Here is a 19,553-nt window from a genome sequence, read left to right on the forward strand (position 1 = left end):
AGTGTGAGGTTTAACTGTTGTGTTTATTTTGTGTCATTGTGAAGTTTTTTGTACCTGAAAATCAGATATCCCGGCCCCCCAGACACATTTTTTCCTCTATATCTGCTCCCCAGGTCAAAATAATTGCCGAGTGTGACCGTGTGTGACCGTGTGTGACCGTGTGTGACCGTGTGTGACCGTGTGTGACCAAGTGTCTTGGCTACCACTCTTTACCGCATCTCTCCATGAACCCCGAAAAAAACATCCGACCAGGAGCGTTGGGTTGCAGTGCATTGTGGGTAGGCGAGTCTTGTACATGATCATGTTCTGTCGGTTCATTTGCAAAATAAACCAGAGAGCACAACTCAGCTTTGATACAAAATGAAAGTAAAAATAAGACTGAGAAGATCAAAATAATTGTCAAAGCAGCATCAAAGTTGTTGAAAGAACTATCTTGGTACCGGGTGCAAGCTGTACTACGGAGAGTAGACGTGACGGAGTCATGTTACCACATTCCAACACCCTGTTAATGGTCCGGTGGAATGCCAGAAGTTTGATAGCAACCGAACATGAATTAAAGGGATATATTAAAAATATGAAAACTAAACCATGTATAATTTGTATTCAAGAAACAGGGCTGAAGCCAAAATTAAACTTTATAATAAAAGGATATATAACGATTCGTAAAGATAGGAATGAAGGGTAAAGAGGATGATGTGCCACATTTATTAAAGAAGATGTAGTCACGGGTAAAGAAACAGCAGAACCTTTAGCAAAAAAAAATGTGTTAAAGTGCACAGTAATGATAATTTGAGAAATGTGGAAAAACAAAAGAGAGAAAAAACAATGAGTTTAAATATTGGGGAAATGATGGAAGACAACGATAATAGCTTTACCAACACTATGGATATGACATTTTCTTTGAATGAAATGGTTCGAATTTTGAAAAAGGTTAAAAATACGTCACCGGGGAAAGACCTAGCGGGTTATCAAATGATCAAAAACTTAGGTAGCATCGTCAAAGAAGTGGTCTTGAAATGATATGACAGGATATATGAAGAAGGAGAATGACCGGCAGAGGGGAAAATTAGCGGTAACAATTCCAATATGCAAGTCAGGGTAAGACCCGGAAGAGGCAGGAAATTATAAATTTGGGGAAAAGTAATGGAAAAAAAAAAAAAGATTAATGAAAGACTAGTATATTATTTAGAGTCAAAAGAAATAATCAAAAAACTAACAAAGTGGTAAATAATGTTCAAGACTGGGGAACGGCTTGAGGTTGAAGATTCTCTGTTGGAAAGACAAAAGTCATACATTTTACAAAGACAAAAGTACCAAACAAGCTCCAAATAAAAACTCTAAGGTGAAAATATAGAAGAGGTACAAGTATTTAAATATTTAGGAATACGGTTTGATAAAAATATGAACTAGTCAACTCACATCAGCAAAATAGATTTGATTAGATTAGATAGTACTTTATTTATTCCTTCAGGAGTGTTCCTTCCGGAAAATAAAAAAATAGGGGAAAAAGTGAAAAGGTGTTAAATATAATGAGGGCTTTGAGGGGTAATGATTGGGGGGCTGATAGGTTAACGTTGAAAACAATACATGTATATATTTATAACTTTAATTCCATCTGTTATTGATTACGGATGCATTATTTACCAATCTGCTTCAAAAACATGACTTGGGAAAATAGACCGGATCCAGTCACAGGCTTTAAGGTTATGTTGTGGAGCTACTACATCAACCCTAGTGCCAGTATTACAAGTAAAAATGAACGAAAAACCTTTGGACAAGAGGAGAGATCAACTCTCAGCAGTTTATCGGGCAACTTTAAAAGGATCCAAGCAAGGATATCCGACTTGTCCAGTGCTACCAATCTGCCAAGAAAAAGAGAAAACAAAAAAGAATAGTTTTGGGTGGATTATAGGAGACATATGTAATAAAGTTAAAATTGACAATATTAAAGTTAGTCCTACAGTACCAATGCCTGCAATACCACCGTGGATGTTTGATAACCCAAAAGAAAACATGCAATTACTAAAGAATAGAAATTTAAATAGTTACCGGATAGAAAAATGGTTTGAGATATGATATATACGGATGCATCAAAAACTATATAAAAAAAAATAAAGGTAAGAGCTGTAGCAGTTATCCCACAAGGAAACATAGTATTAAATAAAATAATCAGTGATAAACTATCTGTTTTTACGGGGGAATTGGTAGCAATTTATATGGCAGTTAACTGGATAGAGGAAAACAAAGCAAGGAAAGTAGTTGTGTGCTCGCAGTCCAACAGTGCATTGATGAGCATAAAAAACATAGCATCAGAAACAAGACAAGATTTAGTTTATGAAATAGTTCAGGCAATCTATAGAATAAATAAAGCGGGAGGTGTGGTAACATTTCTTTGGGTTCCTTGGAAGATATTGTAGGATGGAATTCACAACACATAGGATATAAAGCATTATACACGTATTTAAAAAACATTGGGTTAAATAAAAGAATATAGAGTAGGGATCCATCTTGATCCACACTCCATTTCAACCAGAAGGTTGCTTGGCGGAAACAACCGCCCACCTCCGGAATCAGTCCCCGCCCATTCCCCTTAGGCGCGAAATTCATTTGAGCGAAAGACATTGGAATGAGAGGAGCTCTTTAAAGCTCCTGAGAATCTTAAAAAGCTTACAGAAAACGAGAAAAACTTACAGCGGGTGCCTGTTGGACATTCACCGTCGTTTTCGATGATTTCCCCACGGAGCAAGGATTCGATGTCTGGAGTCTTTGGCGCAATCAAGCCTTCTCCTCTGCCTGGAATGGCCGTTGACGGACCCTCCAGCGTTAAGGGAGACCAGTGAGCAAGAGATGTAAACGGAAAATCTGTAAGTAAATATATGTATATACTGTATGTATCGTATACCGCATGTTTTTTTTTCTTGTAAAAATGAGAATTATTTGACTCACCAGACTGCGATTGTGTTAAAACGATCGCGTTAGGATCTTACGGCAAATCCTCCATGAAACTAAATAATGAATACACATAATATTAAATAATTTGAAGGTTTAAACACACCTCGATAATCATCTTCCAACTTTGTAAGATCGTTTAAGCAAAGTTCATCGTCTTTCACTTCGTCGTCATCGGCTGTTAAAAAAAAAAAAGTATTACAACGTCGTACAAGTGCAATGCTTTTAACGTTTAAATGCTTAAATGGAGTTAAACCAATGTCTAATAACATGGTAAAGCAGAGGTAATGGTGTGTGTGTGTGTGTGTGTGTGTGTGTGTGTGCGTGTGTGTGTGTGTGTATGTGTGTGTGTGTGTGTGTGTGTGTGTGCGTGCGTGTGTGTGTGTGTGCGTGCGTGTCCTGTTGATTCAAACGGTCATAAACATTTAAACTGTCAGATGGGAAGTCAGTAAAAACTGAACCCTCCTTTTGTCCCCCAAACTGACCTGTTGATTCAAACGACCGTAAAGACCAGTTGCTACGTGACACTGTGTTCTGCGATAGTTTTTTCCATCTGTTTAAATATGTTTTCGTGAGGTACGGAAGTTGTTTCAGTGCGTACGAATGTGTGTGTGTGTGTGTGTGTGTGTGTGTGTGTGTGTGTGTGTGTGTGTGTGTGTGTGTGTGCGTGTGTGCACGCATACGTGTTTGGGTGACATATGAGGACTTATGACAAAAAAGTGACATATGGGGACATGCCTTTCCAATGGTCCTACAGGCCTGGGAATCAGACGGTTAGTGAACCAGAATTTTAGAAACACAGTGGTCTATTGAGATTTTTGCAACTCTTTTGTTTTTTTCTGAACCTGATTTTTATGGTACATATGAGGACTTGTCAGGTTTAGGTGACAAATGAAGACCAGAGTGTTTAAGATTTCAAGTTTATGTGACATATGACGACCATGACGTCACAGAGTGTTTAAGATTTCAGGTTCATGTGACATATGACAACCATGACGTCACAGAGTGTTTAAGATTTCAAGTTCATGTGACATATGATGACCATGACGTCACAGAGTGTTTAAGATTTCAAGTTTGTGAAATATGACAACCATGACATCACAGAGTGTTAAAGATTTCAGGTTCATGTGACATATGAGGCTAATGACATCAGAGACTTAACAAAACAACCTGAGTTGGTTTAGTTGATGTGTTGTCATTTAAAAAAAAATCCCAATCCCATGCTACTGTAATCTAAAACCAAGAAGAGTTTAAAAGAAACATGGGTAAAAATGTAATTGTCGATTAAGTGTAACTGAATTGTTTTTGTGGATTTTGTCGCTAACAATTATCTGGAATAAACACAAAACGCTTGCTCTTTATCTTGCTTTTTTAATTGCTGGTAACATACTCAAACTACCACAGCAGATGTGGAAAAAAAAATTCTCCTTTTTTTAATATGATTCTGTTATGGATGTAGTACTTGATGGCAAGGGAATCTCTGTCCTGTAGAGCTACTAGTTCTTTGTGGAGGGAGGCTTCACAATCTTTTTTACCTGGTACTTTGTTGCCAGTTATAAAATGCAACATGTGTCATTCAACTGCTTCCACTTCTTCACCTTTGCAGCTGTCATAAAGGAGACAAAATACAATGTCTTACTGAAGGAATAATGACTATAACACATTGAAAAGGTGCAAAACGTAATATAATATTCTAGTAAATAATGTGGATTATTTATTTACCTCGCTTTGGAGTGGACCACGTTGAAGAAGCTTGAGACATACCCACTTCCAGCGATTTGTCCTGCTGTCAATCTGAAAGGAAGAATTAGAAAACTGTAAAAGTAAACATTTAACATATTTTGCTTTGTAAAAACAATACACTTTAAGTCACACTAAAACTCAACTCTTTCAGTCACTACAGAATTGTAATACTTTACCATTGCCCATTTTGGGTAATGGTGCAACTTTTATGAAACTTATATTTTGGGAAGTGTTCTCTGAAGAATCAGCGCTGCAACCTGTCTTTAAAGAACTATGACCACTGCTTGCTAATGTTGAACTGAAACTTCCAGGTTTGCTTGAATTGGTGATTTCTCTCTGTGTTTTGACAATCCCAAATGATTTAAAGGTGTCCTTCAAAATATTTTGGGCGAGGCATGGTATGACTAAGATCACTGCTGCAAACACTTGTATCTGAAGAACTGCCTCTTGAGTCTGGAACATAGGTTTGATCTTCAAAATCTGTATTGGCAGAGTATTCAAGATCCGATATCTGATGGAAAATTAAAAAACTTTAAACTACATTTCTAGGCCAACAACTTAAGTCCAACTCTTTGTATATGTACAGGTCATTAAAATGCTACTAGAAATAATATTTGCATTTCTTAATAAGATGAATTTTTAGTATCAGTTTTAATCAGATGGAAATATGTTTCCCAACTACAAATGACACATTCATTATCGCACAACAAGGTCTTCCTCTTAATTTAACTGAAAGTGGCGCACCGCCACATTTTGAAAGTACGGGTTACACGTGAAACATAATTAAAATTATATAATGTATTGTAGCCTTACAGAAATAGTCACTTAAAAAAATCAAAAATTATTTTTAACTTTACTTACCAATCTTTTTGATAACAAACGGCACAATTCTAACAGGTTTTGCCTCCTGTGGAAACACATTCATCTCTATGCTTCCCCAGACACACAACAACAGTTCTAAAAGCCAATACGCTTTCAGGTACGGATGGTGTGATTGAGATCATAGGAACAATGAACATCAAATCAACACCACACGAACGTAAAAGATTTCCACCAGCAGGTGATTACAGTATGAATGGATATATACATCCATCCATCCATCCATTTTCTTCCACATATTGCCTTTGGGGTCGCAGAGGCGCTGGTGCCTGTCTCAGCTGCAATCCTGTGGAAGGCGGCGTACACCCTGGACAAGTCGCCATCTCATCGCAGTAGATATACATATACATATATATATACATATATGTATATATATATATATACATATATATATATATATATAATCCGCAAGAAGCTAATAACCTTGAGGAGAGCGGAGTGGCATAGGAGGAGGAGGAAGGAAAGGTCCAGGAGGAGAGCTGCCTTTCTGGCGAATCCCTTTGGAGTCACAAAACAGCTGCTAGGACAGAAGCGAAGCGGTAGACTGGCCTGCTCCAAAGCTGAGGTCGACCACCACCTCAAGCAAATTTACAGCGATGGATGCAGAGAACAAGACCTAGGCCCCTGCAGGTCCTTGATCAATCCACCAACACCAACGCTTGACTTCGATGGGAAAGAGCCCGGCTGGAAGGAAATCCAGGAGGTGGTCCGCAGGGCAAGGACGAGCTCTGCTCCAGGGCCCAGTGGAGTACCTTATAAGGTCTATAAGAACTGTCCAAGACTACTCCACAGACTCTGGAGAATCTTGAAGGTGATCTGGAGGAGGGGCAAGGTAGCAGACCAGTGGAGACAGGCAGAGGGTGTGTGGATCCCAAAGGAGGAGAAGTCTAAGAACATCAATCAGTTCCGAACCATCTCGTTGCTGAGTGTTGAAGGGAAGATCTTCTTCAGCCTCATGGCCAGGCGACTGACAGACTACCTCCTGAAGAACTCCTACATTGATACATCGGTCCAGAAAGGAGGGATCCCAGAGGTATCTGGATGTCTGGAGCACACAGGCGTGGTCACTCAGCTCATCAGGGAAGCCAGGGAGAATAAGGGGGACCTGGCTGTTCTGTGGCTGGACCTCGAAAATGCCTATGGATCCATACCCCACAAGCTGGTCGAAGAGGCACTGAATCGGCATCACATTCCAAAGAAGTTCAGAGACCTCATTCTGCACTACTATGCCAACTTCCATCTAAGAGTCTCCTCCGGAAAAACAACCTCCGACTGGCACAGGCTTGAAAAGGGGATCATCACTGGCTGTACGATCTCAGTCATCCTCTTTGCGCTCGCCATGAACATGCTGGTGAAGTCTGCGGAAGTTCAGTGCAGAGGTCCCCTCTCCAGGTCTGGAGTCCGGCAGCCACCCATCCGAGCCTTCATGGACGACCTGACAGTGACCACTACATCCGTCCCAGGTTGCAGGTGGATCTTGAATGGCCTTCAGGAGGTGATTTCCTGGGCTCGCATGAACTTCAAGCCGGCCAAGTCGAGGGTCCTAGTGCTAAAGAAAGGAAAGGTTACTGGCAAGTTCTGCTTCTCACTTGGCACCACCAAAATACCATCACTCACCGAGGAACCTGTGAAGAGCTTGGGAAAGGTGTTTAATTGCAGCCTGAGAGACGCAGCCTCCACAAGATCGACCAACCAAGACCTGGAGACCTGGCTGACCGTGGTGGATAAGTCTGGCCTTCCTGGCAAGTTCAAGGCCTGGATTTACCAGCACGGGATTCTCCCTCGGATCCTCTGGCCCCTCATGGTGTACGAAGTCCCCATTTCAACGGTGGAAGGCTTTGAGATGAGGGTCAGTAGGTTCCTGCGCAGGTGGCTAGGACTGCCGCGAAGCCTGAGCAGCATTGCTCTATACGGGCATAACAACAAACTGAAGCTCCCCATCAGCAGCCTGAGCGAGGAGTTCATGGTGACACGGTCCAGGGAGCTCCTACAGTATCGGGAGTCCAGTGACCCAAAGGTTGCACAGGCTGGGATTGAAGTCAGGACGGGGCGGAAGTGGAGAGCTGTCGAGGCTGTGGATGTTGCAGAGGCAAGGCTACGGCAAAAGGTTTTGGTGGGAACAGTGGCGCAGGGGAGATCTGGCTTAGGTAGCAGAAGAACACCTCGCTATGACAAGGCGCAGGGGAAAGAGAAGAGGTCACTGATCCTCGAGGAAGTGCGAGCAGGAGTTGAGGAAAGGCGAGCCTGCCAGATGGCGGGAATGCGGCAACAGGGCGCCTGGACGAGATGGGAACAAGTATCAGAGCGTAAGGTCACATGGACCGAGCTCTGGAAAGCCGAACCCCATCGAATAAAGTTCTTGATCCAGGCGGTCTACGATGTGCTGCCAAGTCCATCCAACCTCTTCACCTGGGGAAAGGTGGAGACACCAGGGTGCCCCCTCTGCCAGAGGAGAGGAACCTTGGAGCACATCCTAAGCTGTTGTCCAAAAGCCCTGGGTGAAGGGCGGTACCGCTGGCGACATGACCAGGTCCTGAAGGCCATGGCTGATGCCATCTGCAGGGGAGTCAGTCACAGCAAGAGCCTCCGCCCAGTGAAGAGTACTGCTTTCATCAGAGCTGGGGAGAAGTCAACACCGGCTGCCCGGAACACCTCGTCTGGCCTGTTGGCAACAGCACGCGACTGGGAGCTGTCAGTTGATCTGGGAAAGCAGTTGAAGTTCCCTGACGTGGTTGCTAAAACAACACTAAGGCCAGATATTGTGCTCACCTCAGTGGCCTCCAAGCAGGTAATCCTCTTGGAGCTCACAGTGCCTTGGGAGGACCGTATGGAGGAGGCCAATGAGAGGAAGAGTGCAAAGTACTCTCAGCTTGTGGAGGAGTGTCGGAGCAATGGGTGGCGAGCGATGTGCCGGCCGGTTGAAGTGGGGTGTCGAGGGTTTGTGGGCAAATCTCTCTGCAGGGCCTACAGAATGCTTGGCATCACAGGGGCCAGCCAGCAAAGGGCCATGAAGTTAGTCACAGATGCAGCAGAAGTGGCATCAAGGTGGCTGTGGATCAGGAGGGGAGAGGCGTGGCATGTAGGGCAGTAGCGCTACCTGGACACAGGCTGGGGCCTGATCAACCCTGGCTGGGTCGCCTAGGGGAGGGGGTCTGATTGTTGAAAGACCCGAAACCCCCTGTGATCCTAGGTTACATCACTGAGGATGTGTCCAGTTGCACCATTGGTGTATTTAAAAAGTTGCTTTTCTGGGACAACCAGTGACTACCAGGAACAGTCTGGTTGACCACCAAGTATAGATTGGTGACAGCTGGAGAGACAGCGGACAGCCCGGAAAGATGGCACCGGGGCAGTGAGGGGTAGCATCCCGAGCTGCACCTTCTGAGAGGAAGGAACCCACAACAAGCTACGAATCGACCTACAGGAAATATACCCCCAGGGATTCCCGAGAGGGGGGGCGGAAGAGAATCCCACTGGACGGATCAAAGGTTGACGACACATGGCAATGGTAACACGACGACGACTATGGAATGCATATGTGGGAAGGTATGCAAGAACCGACATGGCCTGCGGATCCACCAGGCCAGGATGAAGTGTATGCAGAAGGTGGTAGAATCACAGCGCACAGGAACTACGCCTGGTGAGACGCAGGAGGAGCCAGGCCCGGAGTCACCCCACAGTGCCCGGAGCCTCCAGGTGATGCAACCACCAGAAGCACACAGGACATCAGAACATCGTCGGGTAAAGTGGCCCCAAGCTAGCAAGGAGAAAGAGTGGCTCCAGTTTGATGAAGATGCTGATACCATCTTGGAAACAACAGCCAAAGGGGACGCTGATCGACGCCTCAAGACGATGACCACGATCATCATCAGCCTCGCTGCAGAGAGGTTTGGACTTGAGGAGAAGCGGGCAGCGAAGCCCCCCTACATCATGAACAATAGAGCGAGTAAAATCCATCAGCTCAGGCAGGAACTGAAGTGTTTAAGACAGCAGTTCAAGGTTGCACGTGAAGAGGATAGGGGGCCTCTTGCGGAACTACGTTGTATAATCCGCAAGAAGCTAATAACCTTGAGGAGAGCGGAGTGGCATAGGAGGAGGAGGAAGGAAAGGTCCAGGAGGAGAGCTGCCTTTCTGGCGAATCCCTTTGGAGTCACAAAACAGCTGCTAGGACAGAAGCGAAGCGGTAGACTGGCCTGCTCCAAAGCTGAGGTCGACCACCACCTCAAGCAAATTTACAGCGATGGATGCAGAGAACAAGACCTAGGCCCCTGCAGGTCCTTGATCAATCCACCAACACCAACGCTTGACTTCGATGGGAAAGAGCCCGGCTGGAAGGAAATCCAGGAGGTGGTCCGCAGGGCAAGGACGAGCTCTGCTCCAGGGCCCAGTGGAGTACCTTATAAGGTCTATAAGAACTGTCCAAGACTACTCCACAGACTCTGGAGAATCTTGAAGGTGATCTGGAGGAGGCGCAAGGTAGCAGACCAGTGGAGACAGGCAGAGGGTGTGTGGATCCCAAAGGAGGAGAAGTCTAAGAACATCAATCAGTTCCGAACCATCTCGTTGCTGAGTGTTGAAGGGAAGATCTTCTTCAGCCTCATGGCCAGGCGACTGACAGACTACCTCCTGAAGAACTCCTACATTGATACATCGGTCCAGAAAGGAGGGATCCCAGAGGTATCTGGATGTCTGGAGCACACAGGCGTGGTCACTCAGCTCATCAGGGAAGCCAGGGAGAATAAGGGGGACCTGGCTGTTCTGTGGCTGGACCTCGAAAATGCCTATGGATCCATACCCCACAAGCTGGTCGAAGAGGCACTGAATCGGCATCACATTCCAAAGAAGTTCAGAGACCTCATTCTGCACTACTATGCCAACTTCCATCTAAGAGTCTCCTCCGGAAAAACAACCTCCGACTGGCACAGGCTTGAAAAGGGGATCATCACTAGCTGTACGATCTCAGTCATCCTCTTTGCGCTCGCCATGAACATGCTGGTGAAGTCTGCGGAAGTTCAGTGCAGAGGTCCCCTCTCCAGGTCTGGAGTCCGGCAGCCACCCATCCGAGCCTTCATGGACGACCTGACAGTGACCACTACATCCGTCCCAGGTTGCAGGTGGATCTTGAATGGCCTTCAGGAGGTGATTTCCTGGGCTCGCATGAACTTCAAGCCGGCCAAGCCGAGGGTCCTAGTGCTAAAGAAAGGAAAGGTTACTGGCAAGTTCTGCTTCTCACTTGGCACCACCAAAATACCATCACTCACCGAGGAACCTGTGAAGAGCTTGGGAAAGGTGTTTAATTGCAGCCTGAGAGACGCAGCCTCCACAAGATCGACCAACCAAGACCTGGAGACCTGGCTGACCGTGGTGGATAAGTCTGGCCTTCCTGGCAAGTTCAAGGCCTGGATTTACCAGCACGGGATTCTCCCTCGGATCCTCTGGCCCCTCATGGTGTACGAAGTCCCCATTTCAACGGTGGAAGGCTTTGAGATGAGGGTCAGTAGGTTCCTGCGCAGGTGGCTAGGACTGCCGCGAAGCCTGAGCAGCATTGCTCTATACGGGCATAACAACAAACTGAAGCTCCCCATCAGCAGCCTGAGCGAGGAGTTCATGGTGACACGGTCCAGGGAGCTCCTACAGTATCGGGAGTCCAGTGACCCAAAGGTTGCACAGGCTGGGACTGAAGTCAGGACGGGGCGGAAGTGGAGAGCTGTCGAGGCTGTGGATGTTGCAGAGGCAAGGCTACGGCAAAAGGTTTTGGTGGGAACAGTGGCGCAGGGGAGATCTGGCTTAGGTAGCAGAAGAACACCTCGCTATGACAAGGCGCAGGGGAAAGAGAAGAGGTCACTGATCCTCGAGGAAGTGCGAGCAGGAGTTGAGGAAAGGCGAGCCTGCCAGATGGCGGGAATGCGGCAACAGGGCGCCTGGACGAGATGGGAACAAGTATCAGAGCGTAAGGTCACATGGACCGAGCTCTGGAAAGCCGAACCCCATCGAATAAAGTTCTTGATCCAGGCGGTCTACGATGTGCTGCCAAGTCCATCCAACCTCTTCACCTGGGGAAAGGTGGAGACACCAGGGTGCCCCCTCTGCCAGAGGAGAGGAACCTTGGAGCACATCCTAAGCTGTTGTCCAAAAGCCCTGGGTGAAGGGCGGTACCGCTGGCGACATGACCAGGTCCTGAAGGCCATGGCTGATGCCATCTGCAGGGGAGTCAGTCACAGCAAGAGCCTCCGCCCAGTGAAGAGTACTGCTTTCATCAGAGCTGGGGAGAAGTCAACACCGGCTGCCCGGAACACCTCGTCTGGCCTGTTGGCAACAGCACGCGACTGGGAGCTGTCAGTTGATCTGGGAAAGCAGTTGAAGTTCCCTGACGTGGTTGCTAAAACAACACTAAGGCCAGATATTGTGCTCACCTCAGTGGCCTCCAAGCAGGTAATCCTCTTGGAGCTCACAGTGCCTTGGGAGGACCGTATGGAGGAGGCCAATGAGAGGAAGAGTGCAAAGTACTCTCAGCTTGTGGAGGAGTGTCGGAGCAATGGGTGGCGAGCGATGTGCCGGCCGGTTGAAGTGGGGTGTCGAGGGTTTGTGGGCAAATCTCTCTGCAGGGCCTACAGAATGCTTGGCATCACAGGGGCCAGCCAGCAAAGGGCCATGAAGTTAGTCACAGATGCAGCAGAAGTGGCATCAAGGTGGCTGTGGATCAGGAGGGGAGAGGCGTGGCATGTAGGGCAGTAGCGCTACCTGGACACAGGCTGGGGCCTGATCGGCCCTGGCTGGGTCGCCTAGGGGAGGGGGTCTGATTGTTGAGGGACCCGAAACCCCCTGTGATCCTAGGTTACATCACTGAGGATGTGTCCAGTTGCACCATTGGTGTATTTAAAAAGTATATATATATACATAGATATGTATATATATACATACATATATATATATATATACATACATATATATACACATATTTATATATATATATATATATATACAGCAGACATACATATATATATATATATATATATGTATATATATATACATATATATATATATATATATACATATATATATATATATATATATATATACATATATATATATATATATACATATATATGTATATATATACATATATATATACACATATATTTATATATATATATACAGTATATATACATACATGTATATATATATATATATATATATATATATATATATATATACACATATATTTATATATATATACAGTATATATACATATACATATATATACATGTATATATATATGTATATATAAATATACATATATATATATACATATACATATATACATATATATACATGTATATATATATATGTATATATACATATACATATATACACACACATATATATATATATATATACACAAACCCCGTTTCCATAAAAGTTGGGAAATTGTGTTAGATGTAAATATAAACGGAATACAATGATTTGCAAATCCCTTTCAACCCATATTCAATTAAATGCATTACAAAGACAACATATTTGATGTTCAAACTCAAACTTTTTTTTTTTTGCAAATAATAATTAACTTTGAATTTCATGGCTGCAACACGTGCCAAAGTAGTTGGGAAAGGGCATGTTCACCACTGTGTTACATCACATTTTCTTTTAACAACACTCAATAAACGTTTGGGAACTGAGGAAACTAATTGTTGAAGCTTTGAAAGTAGAATTCTTTACCATTCTTGCTTGATGTACAGCTTAAGTTGTCGTATTTTACGCTTCATAATGCACTACACATTTTCGATGGGAGACATGTCTGTACTGCAGGCGGGCCAGGAAAGTACCCGCACTCTTTTACTACGAAGACACGCTGTTGTAACACGTGGCTTGTCATTGTTTTGCTGAAATAAGCAGGGGCGTCCATGATAATGTTGCTTGGATGAAAACATATGTTGATCCAAAACCTGTATGGACCATTCAGCATTAATGGTGCCTTCTCAGATGTGTAAGTTACCCATGCCTTGGGCACTAAGACACCCCCATACCATCACAGATGCTGGCTTTTGAACTTTGCACCTGTAACAATCCGGATGGTTATTTTCCTCTTTGTTCCGAAGAACACCACGTCCCAATTTCCATATATAATTTGAAATGTGGACTCGTCAGACCACAGAACACTTTTCCACTTTGCATCAGTCCATCTTAGATGAGCTCGGGCCCAGCGAAGCCCGCGGCGTTCCTGGGTGTTGTTGATAAATGGTATTCGCTTTGCATAGTAGAGTTTTAACTTGCATTTACAGATGTAGCGACCAACTGTAGTTACTGACAGTGGTTTTCTGAAGTATTCCTGAGCCCATGTGGTGATATCTTTTACACACTGATGTCGGTTTTTGATGCAATACTACCTGAAGGATCAAAGGTCCGTAATATCATCGCTTACGTGCAGTGATTTCTCCAGATTCTCTGAACCTTTTGATAATTTTACGGACCGTAGATGGTAAAATCCCTTAATTCTTTGCAAAAAAAATGTTTATCAGTTTTAACATCAAATATGTTTTCTTTGTAGCATATTCAACAGAATTGGGGTTGAAAAAGATTTGCTAATCATTATATCCCGTTTATATTTGCATCTAACACAATTTCCGAATTCATATGGAAACGAGGTTTGAATGTATATATATATATATATATATATGTATATATATACACATATATATACATATAGCCTATTATCTGCGCACTATTTACAAGTTATGTACCAAAAACACGACCACCGAAAAAATACTCTGATCACTAAAAACAGTGCTTCAGAAACCGGCTGTAAACAAGAAGCACTGCATTTTCTGATTTGAAACACTAATTTTAAAGCTTTTACATTAACATTGTAACACACACTAATCTGGTTCAGAAAATATGAGGACCTTATATGAAACACACCTAGGTCTTTCCTGGTTCAAACAATATGAGGACATGACGAGTGCTCACATGTAGAATTTATGTTGTTGACCTGTAACATATCCTGTTTTGCTAAACATGAGTTCCAAACTCCCTACTGACTAACATGGATGTACCCTTACGAAAATGTTGTCATATAAACTGATCTGTGAGAGATTAAAATTAATAAATGTCTTTCAAAATATAGGTTGGGTCAAATTTAGAGCAGATATAGTAAAAATAGACATGTAATAACCTGTTGGAGGGATGAAGTCGGTTTATGGCTCACATCTGAATCTAGAGAATGTTGAGATAGAACCTCAACAGTTGGTTTCTGCAACAAAACACAAAAATATAATGTCATAACTAATTAATTATAACATTATCAGCACTTTTTGTTGATAGAAATTTGAGCATACAATGCCAGATAAAGAGTAAAGATTATTACAGAGTTTCAGCTCTTAGACAATTCATTAAGAATGTAACACACACAAAAATCTGGTTCAGAAAATATGAGGACCTGAATTGAGACACTCATTTTAAAGCTTTGACATTAGCATTGTAACACACACTAATCTGGTTCGGAAAATATGAGGACCTTATATGAAACACACCTAGGTCTTTCCTGGTTCAAACAATATGAGGACATGACGAGTGCTCACATGTAGAATTTATGTTGTTGACTTGTAACATCTCCTGTTTTGCTGAACATGAGTTCTAAACTTCCTACTGACTAACATGGATGCACCCTTACGAAAAAGTTGTCATATAAACTGATCTGTGAGAGATTAAAGTTGATAAATGTCTTTCAAAATATAGGTTGGGTCAAATTTAGAGCAGATATAGTAAAAATAGACATGTAATGACCTGTTGGAGGGATGAAGTCGGTTTATGGCTCACATCTGAATCTGGAGAACGTTGAGATAGAACCTCAACAGTTGATTTCTGCAACAAAACACACAAATATAATGTCAGAACTAATTAATTATAACATTATCAGCACTTTTTGTTGATAAAAATCTGAGCATACAATGCCAGATAAATAGTAAAGATTATTACAGAGTTTCAGCTGTTAGACCATTCATTAAGAATGTAACACACACTAAAATCTGGTTTAGAAAATATGAGGACCTGAATTGAGACACTCATTTTAAAGCTTTGACATTAACATTGTAACACACACTAATCTGGTTCAGAAAATATTAGGACCTTATATGAAACACACCTAAGTCTTTCTTGGTTCAAACAATATGAGGACATGACGAGTGCTCACATGTAGAATTTATGTTGTTGACTAGTAACGTCTCCTGTTTTGCTAAACATGAGTTCTAAACTTCCTACTGACTAACATGGATGTACCCTTATGAAAAAGTTATCATATAAACTGATCTATGAGTGATTAAAATTAATAAATGTCTTTCAAAATAAAGGTTGGGTCAAATTTAGAACAAATATAGTAAAAATGGACATGTAATAACCTGTTGGAGGGATGAAGTCGGTTCATGGCTCACATCTGAATCTGGAGAATGTTGAGATAGAACCTCAACAGTTGTTTTCTGCAACAAAAAACAAAAATATAATGTCAGAACTAATTAATTATAACATTACCAGCACTTTTTTTCCCTCCGGGTACTCCGGCTTCATCTTACCTCCAAAGACATGCACCTGGGGATGGGTTGATTGGCAACACTAAATTGGCCCTAGTGTGTGAATGTGAGTGTAAATGTTGTCTATTTGTGTTGGCCCTGTAATGAGGCGGCGACTTGTCCAGGGTGTACTCCGCCTTCCGCCCAAATGCAGCTGAGATAGGCTCCAGCACACCCCGCCACCCCAAAAAAGGGACAGGTAGTAGAAAATGGATGGATGGATAGTAAAATAGTCAAGTAATAACCTGTTGGAGGGATGAAGTCGGTTTATTGCTCACATGAATCTGGAGAATGTTGAGATAGAACATCAACAGTTGCTGTCTGCAACAAAACACACAAAAATAATGTTAGAACTTATTAATTATAACATTATCAGCACTTTTTGTTGATAACATTATGAGCATATAATGCCAGATAAATAGTAAAGATAATTATAGAGGGTTTCTGTCTCTTGTCCCGCTCATGTCTTGAGATGAACTTCCCTCGGTACTCGACCACAAAAGAACCTTTTTAAATTGATGCAAGAGCAAATACACCATATCCTGATAAAACAGTTTATCAATTAACAATGTTTGGAATATCTACTTTTAAAAAGGAATAATAATAGTCGTTACTTGACCAAAAATTCAATTACAAACAGAATTACTCTTTCATAAATGTAAATAATTATTAAATAAAGTACAAACCCCGTTTCCATATGAGTTGGGAAATTGTGTTAGATGTAAATATAAACTGAATACAATGATTTGCAAATCATTTTCAACCCATATTCAGTTGAATATGCACAAAGAAAACATATTTGATGTTCAAACTGATAAACATTTTTTTTGTGCAAATAATCATTAACTTTAGAATTTGATGCCAGCTAACATGCGACAAAGAAGTTGGGAAAGTTGGCAATAAATACTGATAAAGTTAAGAAATGGTCATCAAACATTTATTTGGGACATCCCACAGGTGTGAAGGCTAATTTGGAACAGGTGGGTGCCATGATTGGGTATAAAAACAGCTTCCCAAAAAATGCTCAGTCTTTCACAGGAAAGGATGGGGCGAGGTACACCCCTTTGTCCACAACTGCGTGAGCAAATAATCAAACAGTTTAAGAACAACCTTTCTCAACGTTCAATTGAAAGAAATTTAGGGATTTCAACATCTACGGTCCATAATATCATCAAAAGGTGCAGAGAATCTGGAGAAATCACTCCACGTAAGCGGCATGTCAGGAAACTAACATTGAATAACCGTGACCTTCGATCCCTCAGACGGCACTGTATCAAAAACCGACATCAATCTCTAAAGGATATCACCACATGGGTTCAGGAACACTTCAGAAAACCACTGTCACTAAATACAGTTTGTTGCTATATCTGTAAGTGCAAGTTAAAGCTCTACTATGCAAAGCGAAAGCCAATTAACATCCAGAAACGCCGCCGGCTTCTCTGGGCCCGAGATCATCTAAGATGAACTGATTTAAAGTGGAAAGGTGTTCAGTGGTCTGACGAGTCCACATTTCAAATTGTTTTTGGAAATATTCGACATAGTTTCATCCGGACCAAAAGGGAAGCGAACCATCCAGACTGTTATCGACGCAAAGTTGAAAAGCCAGCATCTGTAATCGTATGGGGGTGCATTAGTGCCCGAGGCATGGGTAACTTACTCATCTGTAAGTTACCCATCTGTTTGGAACAACATATGCTGCCATGTAAGGGCCGACTTTTTCATGGATACCCCTGCTTATTTCAGCAAGACAATGCCAAGCCACATTCAGCTTCATAAAAAAAGAGTGCAGGTACTTTCCTGGCCGGCCTGCAGTCCTATCGAAAATGTATGGCGCATTATGAAGCGTAAAATATGACAGCGGAGACCCCGGCCTATTGAACGACTGAAGCTCTACATAAAACAAGAATGGGAAAGAATTCCACCTTCCAAGCTTCAACAATTAGTTTCCTCGGTTCCCAAACGTTTATTGAGTGTTGTTAAAAGAAAAGGTGATGTAACAAAGTGGTGAACATGCCCTTTCCCAACTACTTTGTCACGTGTTGCAGCCATGAAATTCTAAGTTAATTATTATTTGCAAAAAAAAATCAAGTTTGTGAGTTTGAAAATCAAATATGTTGTCTTTGTAGTGCATTCAACTGAATATGGCTTGAAAATGTTTTGCTAATCATTGTATTCCGTTTATCTTTACATCGAAAACAATTTCCCAATTCATATGGAAACGGGGTTTGTAATTAATGTGTTACTTGAAAAATGTTTGTTTTAAATATCTAGCATATACAGTTGGGAGACATTTCATAAGTGCAGAGTGTGTGTGTGCCTTTAAAAAGCCGTGCCTTTTGCCAAGTGACGTGGGACGTCAGCGCCCAGACATAGCAGAATAGTTCAGCTGTATTTTTTAGCTTAGCAGTGGCAGTTAAGATAGTTCTGTTGAATGTTTTTGTTTGCGTGTGGATGAGGCCTCTGTCTATTTGATATCGTGTTCGTAATTACTTCCGGGGGTTGCTTTCATTAGTAAAAAGATATTACCTGCACTAAACCTTTTGTGCTTCTAACGCTGTCTTGTTGACATACAATCACATCAAAAGTAGCATGCCACATTACATCAAACGCATCGTAACAGCGTTGTAGCGTACATAAAAGTTATTAGATTACTCGTTACCGGTAAAAGTAACAGCTTTAGTAACATCGTTTTCATATACCGCTGTTATACCATCCATCCATCCATCCATCATCTTCCGCTTTTCCGAGGTGAAGTCGCGGTGGCAACAGCCTAAGCAGGGAAACCCAGACTTCCCTCTCCCCAGCCACTTGGTCTAGCTCTTCCCGGGGGATCCCGAGGCGTTCCCAGGCCAGCCGGGAGACATAGTCTTCCCAACGTGTCCTGGGTCTTCCCCGTGGCCTCCTACCGGTTGGACGTGCCCTAAACACCTCTCTAGGGAGGCGTTCGGGTGGCATCCTGACCAGATGCCCGAACCACCTCATCTGGCTCCTCTCGATGTGGAGGAGCAGCGGCTTTACTTTGAGTTCCTCCCGGATGGCAGAGCTTCTCACCCTATCTCTAAGGGAGAGCACCCCTACCCGGTCGAGGAAACTCATTCCGGCTGCTTGTACCCGTGATCTTGTCCTTTCGGTCATGAACCAAAGCTCATGACCATAGGTGAGGATGGGAACGTAGATCGACCGGTAAATTGAGAGCTTTGCCTTCCGGCTCAGCTCCTTCTTCACCACAACGGATCGGTACAACGTCCGCATTACTGAAGACGCCGCACCGATCCGCCTGTCGATCTCACGATCCACTCTTCCCCCATTCGTGAACGAGACTCCGAGGGGCCATAGAGGTCGGGTGCATTGTGAACTGGGCGGCAGCCGAAGGCAGGGCACTTGGCGGTCCGATCCTCGGCTACAGAAGCTAGCTCTTTGAAC

At 43.0% G+C, this 19,553-nt stretch overlaps 1 protein-coding gene and 1 long non-coding RNA gene across 4 annotated transcripts in view; one reads left to right on the top strand and one right to left on the bottom strand.

The window, feature by feature from the left end:
* Positions 1–19,553, top strand: part of smyd3 (SET and MYND domain containing 3) — a 163,766-nt gene that overhangs the window by 46,218 nt on the left and 97,995 nt on the right. The gene's annotated exons all lie outside the window — the stretch shown is intronic.
* LOC133569849 (uncharacterized) lies at positions 3,960–14,821 on the bottom strand. Its single transcript, XR_009809941.1, has 3 exons — positions 14,741–14,821; positions 4,672–4,743; positions 3,960–4,555 (listed from the first exon to the last, which is right to left on the bottom strand). It is a non-coding gene; the product is annotated as an uncharacterized LOC133569849 (long non-coding RNA).

This window comes from Nerophis ophidion, linkage group LG02, assembly GCF_033978795.1.
Source record: "Nerophis ophidion isolate RoL-2023_Sa linkage group LG02, RoL_Noph_v1.0, whole genome shotgun sequence".
In the NCBI taxonomy this organism is placed as follows: Eukaryota; Metazoa; Chordata; class Actinopteri; order Syngnathiformes; family Syngnathidae; genus Nerophis; species Nerophis ophidion.